Raw genomic sequence first — 11,481 nt, forward strand, 5'->3', positions numbered from 1 at the left:
GAACTTCAATTTTCCAGCACCAAAAGGACAGACCCTTCCCACTTGAGCTAATGGAGAAGCTTGTAAGAACCTAAAAAAGGCCATACTGGGTCAGGTCAATGGTCCATCTAGCCCGGTATCTTGTCTTCCAACGGTGGCCAATGCCAGATGCTTCAGAGGGAATGAACAGAACAGAGTAATTTGAGTGATCCATCCCCTGTCACCCAGCCCCGGCTTCTGGCAGTCAGAGGTTCAGGGAGCATGGGGTTGTGGCCCAGTCCATACTGGCTAATAGCCACTGATGGACCTATCCTCCATGAGCTTATCTAATTCTTTTTTGAACACAGTTATACTTTTGGCCTTCACAACATCCCCTGCAGATGAGTTCCACCGGCTCACTGTGTGTTGTACGAAGAAGTACTTCCTTATGTTTGTTTTAAACCTGCTCCTTATCAATTTCATTGGGTGATCTGCTGATTCTTGTGTTATCTCCATTAGCAACTAGCCATATACACCATATGACATACAGTTGAACAGTTCTGTTTGCATCCAGGAGAGGTCAGTGTAGCACATAGAGCCCTGCCCAGATACAACATTTATATCCACATCCGATCTGTGACCCACAACAATGGCCCGCAGATATCAGCAGATTTGCAGGTCTCTACACATAGTCATTCCTCAGTGTACCAAATTGTTTATGAAGAGGCACTTCAGTGATCAGGTTTTCCAGCTGTAGTTTGTATTCCAGCAATGCAATCTGGACTATGAAAATCTGTTTCACTGTGAAAGGAGGAGGGCACCAAATGCATAATTAGTAGAAACCATCTGTGCCAAATCCCCAGAGCTACTTATCAGTTTAACAGAGAATTCTCCTAAGGTCTAATTAGGCTTCTCAAAAAGAAACTCACTGTTTATTTTAAAAATGCACTTAATTGGGTTTTAGCATTAGCAACAGGCTGAAGCATATGTGTGCCCGTGTGTGTCATTTACTTCTCTTGAAGTTTTTCCCTTATTTGTGTACAGCAAATATTTGCCAGAGCATATGTTCCTTTTATACTGTAAACACAAATGGGCCATAAAACAAAACCCGACTTTTCAGCAAATACTGAACAGGGATCTGGGTGCAAATGCAGAGGTGGGTTTGGTTTATGCAGATTGTCGTTCAGGGTGTTTCGGCTGCCCGGAATTCTGTGGGCAGTTTGGCTAAATGGGTCTGGTTTAGACCTTTTACTGCAAAACCAAAAATCTATAGTTGAAGCCTATAATGTCACTCTGGTGATCACACACCCACATCCACCCCCTGTCTCCTCTGCCATCGGGTTAGAACACCAGGAATTACCATAGTGGGTCAGACCTAGAATCCACCTAGTCCAGTATTTTATCTCTCGGACAGTGACTGGTATCAGATACTTTAGAAGAAGGTGAAACAAACCCTGTGGTAATGAATCTTGAAATAATGTACCCGGAGTCTGTAATTTTGGAGTACAAATAATTTTGTTTTTCTGAGAACTATACATCTTTTCTTTTTTAAGATGAACAAAAATAGACGTGAGATTATTGTTAAAACTAACAAAAATGCTGTTCTAAACAAAACTTGTGGATCTCAGACAACACATGCCACGCGCCCCTGCTTAACCTCTTAGCTTGTTGCATTCTTTCCACTGTCTGTCTACCTGGACAAGGGGATTATGCTTTGGCACTAAAGTGAAGCACATGTGCACATACTTGCAGGATTAGGAGTTTAAACTATTAACTCTGCTAGATGGGGATCTTCTTTTCTTGCTTTTTTGCAAAGTACCTAACTTTCTGTGACTAGTGGGTAAGTAATGCCTCTGCTGTGAAGGTTCTGAGGGCTGGTTTACCCGGGGGGGGGGGTAATCGATCTACGATATGCCATTTCATCTATGCTGTTCACGTAGCTGAAGTCAAAGTATCTTAGTTCGACCTCCCTGGCCGTCCTCACGGCCGCAAGTCGACTGCTGCAGCTCCTCCTTCGACTCCGCTTACTCCTGCCAAGGTGGAGTACAGGCGTCGATTCGGGGATCGATTTATCACCTCCAGACGAGACACGATAAATCAGTCCAATAGATGGATTACTATCCGCTGATCCGGGTGGCCTGAGTGGCAGCAGAGTGCAACATAGCGTGACCTTCCGATTCTTCCTGGGTATGTGTATAGTGAAAAATACCCCTTGCAAAATGAAGTTGGAAAATGTCGCCATTTCATAGGGCTGCTCCAGTTTTGCACCTAACAAAACAAGTTAATTATCCACAAACAAGACATGTTCATGATTAATATTTCATCCAGTCCTAATATGGATGCCAGCAGAAGAGCCAGAACAAGCCACACCTGAGGAATTTATTGTCTCCGTGCATGACACACTCTACGTCACAATGACGCTTTAGGATTATTTCCTAGCGGTCAGATCTATTAGGGGGGAATAATCTCCCAAATGAAGTAGTGGAAGCCCCATCACTTGAACACACAATGTGGGGAGGCATCATGTCTCTGGTGATTAGCTAGCAGTTTGCAGGCAGCACACTCAGATGCTACAGCATAGAACATATCGACTCCATTCAAAGACTGCACTTGCTCCCTCTGTGCTTCTGGATGCAATTTATGGTGCTGTCTCTCACCTGTAAAGCCCTGTAGGTTGGGCCTTAGGTACCTGGCTCTTTCCCCATGTGCCAGTGTGGCAGCTGAGGTCATCTGGAATGTCTGGCGCTGGAGACACTTTTGTTTCATGGAGGGCCATTGCTCTGGAACTTGCTTCCCCAACTAATCTATCAGTGGCTGTCAATTAGCCTTCTGCGCTTGGTGTGGAGCCTGCAATAGTTTATTAGAAAGTGTCTTCCAGTGTAGACATTAGGACAGCCTGGTCTGTCTGTCTGTTTTCACAGCTTTTAGCTCTGTGACTATGTGATGAGTGCATTTATAAATGGAATAAAAACTCTGTCTGCAACACAATACTCTGTAGCTTCTTTATCTGCAGTGTAACCCAACCTGGTTGGCAGAGTCAGATGGTTACCAAAGCAAAGCACGGAACCTGGAAATGAAGAGGGCCAGGCAAAGAGGGGAAGATGGTGGTGGTTTGTGAGATGTGAAGAAAGCTGGGCTTAATGATGATACAGGAAGGCAGTGCCAGATGGCAGAAGCTGCAAAGAAAGAAGGCACTTGGACCAACAAGCAGAGAGAGAGAGAGGGAGAAATCCATTTGCAGTAATACCCAAGGAGGTAGCTCTGATCTGATTAGCACCCCTCTAGCTGATGTAGCGCAGATGCAGTTATGCTGACAGAAGAGTGCGTCTGTGGGCTTGGTTAATGTCTGGGGAGGTGGTGTAGCTATGACAGCAGAATTCCTTCTGTTGGCTTATGCTGCATATCCACTAGGGGTCTCTGCTGACATATCCATATTGGCCAGAGCGTAGTGTAGACAAGGGCTAAGCTACAGCTACATAGCCTCCCGCCTCAGAGTACAGCACCTGCTGAAGGTAATTCCCTCCAGGAACACTGCCCTCTTTGGACAGTCATAGCTAACCCCCTGGCCTTTCAGGCTTTGATTCCGTGCCCACTGCCCTGAAATCTGGGCTCTGGGGGTGTAAATTGAGGAGGAACCTGATACACAGTTACACATCCTCACATTAGGTGTGTGGCAGGCCTCAGAACAGAGCCCTGGTCTCCTGGGTGCCAGTCCTGTGTTCAGTCCATTGTCCCAGGCTGCCTCCTGTTGAATGGAATTTCTTGTTTGCAGTTAGTTGCTTCCCCCAAACAGCCATAGTAATCTCACATTTTTTCCACCCTTATCTTTTTTTTAAAAGGAGATATACATATCTCATAGAGCTGGAAGGGACCCTGAAAGGTCATCAAGTCCAGCCCCCTGCCTTCACTGGCAGGACCCAGTACTGATTCTTGCCCTAGATCCCTAAGTGGTCCCCTCAAGGATTGAGCTCATAAGCCTAGGTTTAGTAGGTCAATGCTCAAACCACTGAGCTATCCCTCCCCCCAGACAGGCCCTGAGGAGCATTTGCAGCAGTCAGAGGGCATTAAATACCTAACAAAAGATGACCTTACAACTCCCCCCACACCTACAATCTATTACATGATCCAAGATACACACAGCAGATAAACAAACCTACAGACTCACCCAGGTGGGCACTCATTACTGAACCAAACACTGGAGGAAAAGGAGGGATGATGGCTCTGATCACAGGCAATCTCCCAGCAGCCCCCACTTACAGAGAAATAATTAGGGAAAGTTCTCCCTTAGTAACTAACTCAGAAGAGCAACACAAAGTCAGAGCTGGGCCTCCAATGGCTGTTTGCTGTCAGTCTTCTAGCTGGTATAACGTTATGATTAAAGCTGACATAAAAAATGACAGCAACTGATCCAGGCAGCTGTAATGCTGCTTGATGTGTCACTTGTCAATGGAATCATCCAGTGCCTACATTTCACTCCCTCTGCAGTATGCAGAACTGATAGGTTTAAGCACCACCTGGTGATGAATGATTTATGTGTCTTGCCTCTGCTAGGTAGAATATGTAGTGCACGTGATTGTTGGCTCGTTCTACAGGCTGGAAGAGGTGACTTTCTGTTTGAGCTCGATAGCTAGATGTAGTTTTGGTTTTAAAGGGTAAATATCAAGATGGTCCCAAGCCACCAAGGCTGGCTCTGGATCCAAATTTCCCCAAAGTTCAGTGGGGCTGGAATCTAGTTGCCCCATCTCAAAAAAAGATATATTGGAATTGGAAAAGTTACAAGAAAGGACAACAAAAATGATTAGGGGTCGGGAACAGCTTCCGTATGAAGAGAGATTAATAAGATTAGTCGTCTCTTTTCCAGACTGAAAAGTCACAAAGGGGGATATGATTGAGGGCTATAAAATCATGACTGGTGTGGAGAAAGTAAATAAGGAAGTGTTATTTACTCCTCCTCGTAACACAAGAACTAGGGGTCACCAAATGAAATTAGTAGGCAGCAGGTTAAAAACAAGCAAAAGGAAGTATTTCTTCATGTAATGCACAGTCAACCTGTGGAACTTTTTGCCAGAGGATGTTGTGAAGGCCAAGACTATAACAGGATTAAAAAAGAACTAGATAAATTCATGGAGGATAGGTCCATCAATGGCTATTAGCCAGGATGGGCAGGGATGGTGTCCCTAGCCTCCGTTTGCCAGAAGCTGCGACTGGGCGACAGGGGATGGATCACTTGATCATTACCTGTTCTGTTCATTCCCTCTGGGATACCTGGCATTGGCCACTGACAGAAGACAGGATACTGGGCTAGATGGACCTTTTGTCTGACCCAATATGGCTGTGCTTAATCTGGAGTGTTGGTTTTGGCCTCTTGTTCTGAATTGTCACTGACATTAGGCAACAACAGATAGGGTCTTTTGCAGCTATATGTTCTGATTGCACCTAAGCCTGAGTACCTGGTATGAGCCCACTCAAGCATCATATATCATGCATCCAATGACCCCACGAAAGCTCATGCTCCAATACGCCTGTTAGTCTATAAGGTGCCACAGGACTCTTTGCTGCTCAAGCATCATAGGAAGGGCCAGTAAACAGGAAGCCTCTTCTGAATAGAAAGGATTATCTAGAGATACGAGTCACCTGTTGCAGCAGGTAACCAAGGCCATGTCTACACTACAAATTTTGGTCGACTGAGCTTACATCGGCACACAGCCTCTGCAGTGATTACGTGGCTTGTGTGTGCACACATTTGGCTCCTTGCAAGGAACAGCTCCTGAAAGCCAGTAACAATCGATGTAAGAACGCAGCATCTGCACTGACATTGTGTTGACCTAACTACATTGACCTTGACTCTGAGCCTCTTGGGGAAGTGGTGTTACTAAATCAGCGTCGACGGGAGCCAAATTTAAGTGAAAACACTTCCACAGCTAGGTCAATGTGAGGCAGGTTATATTGATCTAACTGTGCAGTGTAGACCAGGCCTAATTACAGAGTTCAGAGTGAGTACCCCTATGGGCCTAACCATTTCAGTTAGACATGGGAAATGTGGCTCAGTTTGCTGCCATATCTAGATGGTGCAGGTGTCGTGTGTGTGTGTGAGAGAGAGAGAGAGGGGAAGGGATATTGCGGGGTTCCTGCCTTAGGAGGAGAAATACTTTAACTCTTCTTTTCCTTTTAAATCTATTGTTCTTTTGCTTCACCCCATTTCTCCTCAGGAAATTTCTCCTAGGCTGTCTCCATTACTAGTGCTGCAGCTTCACAGCTATGGTACTGCAGCTGTGCAGCTGTAGTGTAGACATTTACTACGGTAACAGAAGGGTTATTTCCATTGCTGCAGTATATCCATCCCCCTGGAGAGGCAATAGTGTGGTCAATGGAGGAATTCTTCCATTGGTCTAGTGGTGTCCATACCAGGGCTTAGGTCAGTTTAATGACGTCTCTCAGGAGTGTGAGTGACGTAACTATGGAGACCTACATTTTAGGTGTAGACCAGGCCTTGGACCCAATAGGAACTTTCTGTTGTTGACATCAGAGGGCCAAATTGTGGTGTGAATTCAGAATAACTCCCCTGAAAAGAGCAAAGTTTTGGGGGGGTTATACCAGAACAGTATTGCCAACTCTGAGTGTTCAAAAATCATGAACCAGGCCTAAGGAAAAAAAGATAATGAAATTGCCTCAAAACCATGAGAGCTATATGAATAATTTTGGTGATTTTTGTTTGTAGAAAGGTTTTTGAGCCTTTGGGGTGAGTGTATCTGTCACATTTTCAAGTTTTTCTCTGCTTTTTAATTTTTTTTTTAAATAAATGCTGGGGTTCTTATGTAATTACCTGACTCCAAGATCTGGGGCTTTTAAAGAAAACAGGAGAGATTGCACAACACACAATAAAAGCACAAGAGTTGGCCATACTGCCGGTGTCCCCACTTTCTGTCAGGCTTATGGGTCAAACCCAGGGACCAAGCAATTTCTGTGTGCTGGATGCTCCTAAAAATCCTAGCCAGCCCGTCCAGATGTGCTAACTTACCCCCGTGTGGCTCTCTGGTTAAAGGGCTGCAGCACTTCCTGGCTGTGGTGCCCTTTGTTGGCACACAGCTGCCTGTCCCTAGCCAGCTCTGTGGCTCTTCCAAAACACGGGTGCCCCTCTTCTCTCGTTCCCCTCCAATGGCCAGCCTGCTGATCCTTTCCTGTCCTTGGCTAACAGTTTGGTGCAGCTTCATCTCTGACTTCTTATGGAGATTATTTAACGGGGGTAACTGGGTAATAAACGGACACTGGTCAGGCTTCTGACCAGGGCAAGACAATACAGCTCTGGGGTTCTAGGCTGGGCAGCTGGGGGAATTGGCTGGAGTCTTCTCTATTGTTGGTTCATGAGTGGCCAGGAGAAGCATTCATGTAACTCGGTTGGATGTGTCCTTGCCTGTGGATGTCTGTGTATGTACAGGATCTAGAGGTCTGCAGCTTGTCACAGCATCACAATGATAGAGGGAGCCCAGGTTGGTGAGACAGAGGGCTCAGTGGTACCCTGGTTCTAAGTTACAGCCTGGGGAACCTGTAACCCCCCCTTGGCCTTCCCCACCGTTCTACCCACTGTCACTGCTGTCACTTCGCCTCCCCCACCCAGGGGTTCCCTAAGGGAGTGTAGAGGTTGCCCAGCTATCTGCACCAGCTGCTTCAGCGACCGCTGGTGGCCAAACGGCAGCTCCCGCAGGAGGGTCCAGCTGGGCTGCAGGAACATAGACAGGGCTGCTAGGTGCATGAGTGTCATATAAGATGCCTGACACTCAGCAGCCCCGCCCTGTGCCGGCTAAAACGACTGCGCATCCCAGTGCAGGCACCCCAGGCCTGCCTGGTTGCTTCTTTAGCTGGCCCTGTTTGCAGGGATGCCGCACCACAGTCTTTGGAGGGGTTCGTGGGACAGATGGGCCCAAGCGTCACAAGGAGGGGTGCTGGGATCCGAGTGTTGGGTTTTCCCTAATGTGGCCTCAATTATATCCCCCCCTCAGGTGGGGCAGGGGTTTCATGTCTGTTGGCCCCCCACTCCCCTCTGGCCTCCTCATGCTCTATAGCCCACGGTTCATGCCCTCGCCGTCCCCGGCTGTGCACTGGTATGGCTAACACTGCTCTCCCCAGGGTGTGCCATCCCCTCGGAGGTGTGGGGTCATCAGAGCCGACCCTGGGGCTGGAGGTGAGCTCCCAGTGTTGGCAGGGTGTTCTCCGCACAGAGGGAATGTGAGGGTAGAAGTGGTTTATACCTGCCGCCTGTCCCCCCTAGGCACAGCCAGGCCCCAGAAGCCAGAGTTTCTCCTGGCTCACACTGACTCTTGCTGTTCTTGCTGGGGGCCAGTCTCCTTGACTGGGTTGCAAGCCTCATTGATTGGCAGCTCTAGGGGCCCGCAGCAGCCACCCAGGTCCCATGCCAGCACCTTCCTGGGGTTAGCCGTGGACTCAGTCCCCCACCTGTCTGTTTTCGGGGGCACTGCTAGCCCCACTGCATTGCCCAGGCAAGGGCTGCTACCAGGCTGATTGGGGGATGCTTCTAATCTGTGGGTCAGTGTAGCAGTGTACCCACTCCTGCCCTGCGGGGCTTGAAACAGCCCAGGGGAGGGCTATGGCTGGGGCAAGAAGCCTGGGGTGATTGGAGGAAAGTAGGCTCAACTGGGGCCATGCCCCAATCAGGCCCAGCTGGCCCTTATAAAAGGCTGTGAGCCAGAGGCCCAGGTAGGTTCCCTCTGTCGACACAGACACGGACACCACCCCTGCCCCCGCCCCCTGGTTGTAAGGTGCCAAGCAGGGAACCTAGACTGAAGCAGGGCTGGGGAAAGGCCAAAGGAGCTGGGGAGCTCTGGCCTAGGAAAGCCCCAAGCTGCAGGCCTGATAAGGCCTATCAGGTATTGGGTTGCAGAGGGAAGCTCCTGGGTAGGCAGAGGCAGCAGGTCTGAACCCCTTTGCCTAGGATGAGTGGTGTACACTGCAGTCTGCTCCAGTGAGTGGGCGCGAGATGGGGACTGGCAGTAGCCTAACACTGAGGTGAAGTGGGGATAGTGGGTGGGGGTTCCCCTGGGAGGGGGGAGACCCTGAGGCTGTGAGGGGTTACTGCCAGGGGGGCAGCACCCCAGGTAAAAGGGGCACTGGGTCCTGGGAGGGACATGGGCCAGCGGTAAGGTGGATCACTGGCCTCTAGAGGGTGTTCTGGATGCTGGAAGAGCTAATTCCTTGAGACAACCAGCAGGAGGTGCTGCAGGGGTGAGTCCACATCGCTACAGTCAGTCTCTGTGCTCTTGTATCACATTGGGGGTGTCTCTTGCTCTGCGGAGAGACTCTGCAACCTACCCCTGTTCCTGGCCACTTCAAGTAGGGGGCCTACAAAGCAAAGGTCATATCATGAGCCGTCTCTCCGCCAGCTCCTCTCATTTCTTCTCTCTCATTCCTCTCGGTTATATCATCAGCTGGATCCCATATCAGCGCTGCCTTCCGAGGATTCTGTTTCATCGGACCCTTTGCTCAGCAAAGCAGTCCCTGAGCACCATCTCCTGGAGAGCCTTATGTAGTACAGCTGGGAGGATCTTAAACTGAGTGTAGACGTGCTGGCCGGAGCCTGATCCTCTCCGGGCAGTGGGGAGCCACACTGGCTCACTGCACACCGCTGAGGTTTGGGGAATTAGTCTGGCCATGGGAGCCTTCCCTAGCGGCCCTTGTGGAGGCAGAAATAAGTGCAGTTATGCTGGGGCCCTAGGTCAGGGTGGGGCAACAATGACTCAGACCCTCGGGCAGGGGCTGAGCAATAATGCTATCACAGTAGCAATATAAACAGTAGTAAACCCCAGCCCTAGGTCAGGGTGGGGCCATAATGAGTCAGGCCCTCAGGCAGGGCTGAGCAATAACAGTAGGCCCAAGCCTCTAAAGGGCTGGGGAGACGGTCACCCACGAGTTGGGTGGCAGGTGGGTCGCAGGGGCATCCCAGCCCGGGGCCCTAGCAGCGGCAGACAACCCGCTGCTGCGTCAGGGGGATCCTGGCCACAACACACTGACATGGGGCTCTGGCAGTGCTGCAGCCAGACTTGGGTCAGCTGCCCCCAGGCTACTTCCTCCCCCCCCCCCCCAAGGTACTAAGTCACAGCTCCTCCGGGTAGCGGGCGCCAGGCAGGCCCGGCCAGTCCTGGTGGGCACCTTGGGCCACAGGAGTTTCCCTCTCACAGGCTAGGCTGGAGGTGGCTGGCCTCCCTGGCGACTGGCCCTCTACTGAGCTCTGAGGTCGGGCCTTTATACTTCTGGCTCGCCACCTGACCCTCTGAGGGGCGGGCTCAGAGCTCCCTAGCTCCGCCCACCACAGCCTCTGGGGGTGGCTCCCCGGGGCGGCGGGGAGCCACACCGCCTCACTACACCGATGTATTAAATTAGTGGCACTAATGCAGTCCTGCGGTTGAGAAATTATATATTGGGGAAATACTTAAAACAGCACATAGGTCACACTAACAAGCTAGGGACTGAATTTTGGAAAGCAGTGACTCTGAAAAGGCCTTGAAGCAGAGGTTGTCATAAACAGATAGCTAAGGGTTAATGTTCTTTTACCTGTAAAGGGTTAACAAAGGGAACCAAACACCTGACCAGAGGACCAATCAGGAAACAAGACTTTTTCAAATCTGGGTGGAGGGAAGTTTTGGGTGTGAGTTCTTTATTCTTTGTCTTGGTTTGGTGACCCTCTCGGCTCTGAGAGTGATCTTTCTATCTCCAGGATTTCTAATTTTCTGTTTCCAAGTTGTAAGTACAAAGATAGTAAGAAAATAGGTTTATATTGTTTTTTTGTATTTACATGTGTGTAGTTGCTGGAATGTGTTAAATTGTGTTCTTTTTGGATAAGGCTGTTTATTCATTTTTTCTTTTAAGCAATTGACCCTGTATATTGTCACCTTGATACAGAGACCATTTTATGTCTTTTTCTTTCTTTGTATATAAAGCTTTCTTTTTAAGACCTGTTTAAGTGTTTTTCACTGGTTAAGGCTAAGAAACGAAGGGAGGGGGAAAATCTCTTTGTGTTAGATTTACTAAGCCTGACTTTGTATACCCTCTGTGTGAGGGGAGAGAGAGATTGATCTCTCGGTACTTGTTTTTCAAGGACTTGAAGCAGGGAATCTCCCAGAGTACCTAGGGCAGGGAAATCTGGGAGGAGGGGAAGAGGGAGAAGGGAAGTGGGTTATTTCCCTTTGTGGTGAGACTCAGGGCATCTGAATCTTGGGGGTTCCCCAGGGAAGGTTTTGGGGAGACCAGAGTGAGCCAGACACTGGAATTCTGGCTGATGGCAGCGATATCAGATCCAAGCTGGTAATTAAGTTTGGAGGTTTCATGCTAGCTTCTCATGTTCTGAACTCTAAGGTTCAGATCTGAGTAGGAGAGTTATGACAGAGGTGACGCATGGGGAAGGGGGGGCAAGTGCTTCCCTTTATCCCCCTCAGACTTCTGCGAACACCAAGATGCTCTTGCAGGGCTTGTCCTGTTTGCATTGCTGGGGGGGATGGGATGCTCTGTCCTTCT

This window comes from Gopherus evgoodei, chromosome 5 (assembly GCF_007399415.2).
Source record: "Gopherus evgoodei ecotype Sinaloan lineage chromosome 5, rGopEvg1_v1.p, whole genome shotgun sequence".
NCBI classification, from domain to species: domain Eukaryota; kingdom Metazoa; phylum Chordata; order Testudines; family Testudinidae; genus Gopherus; species Gopherus evgoodei.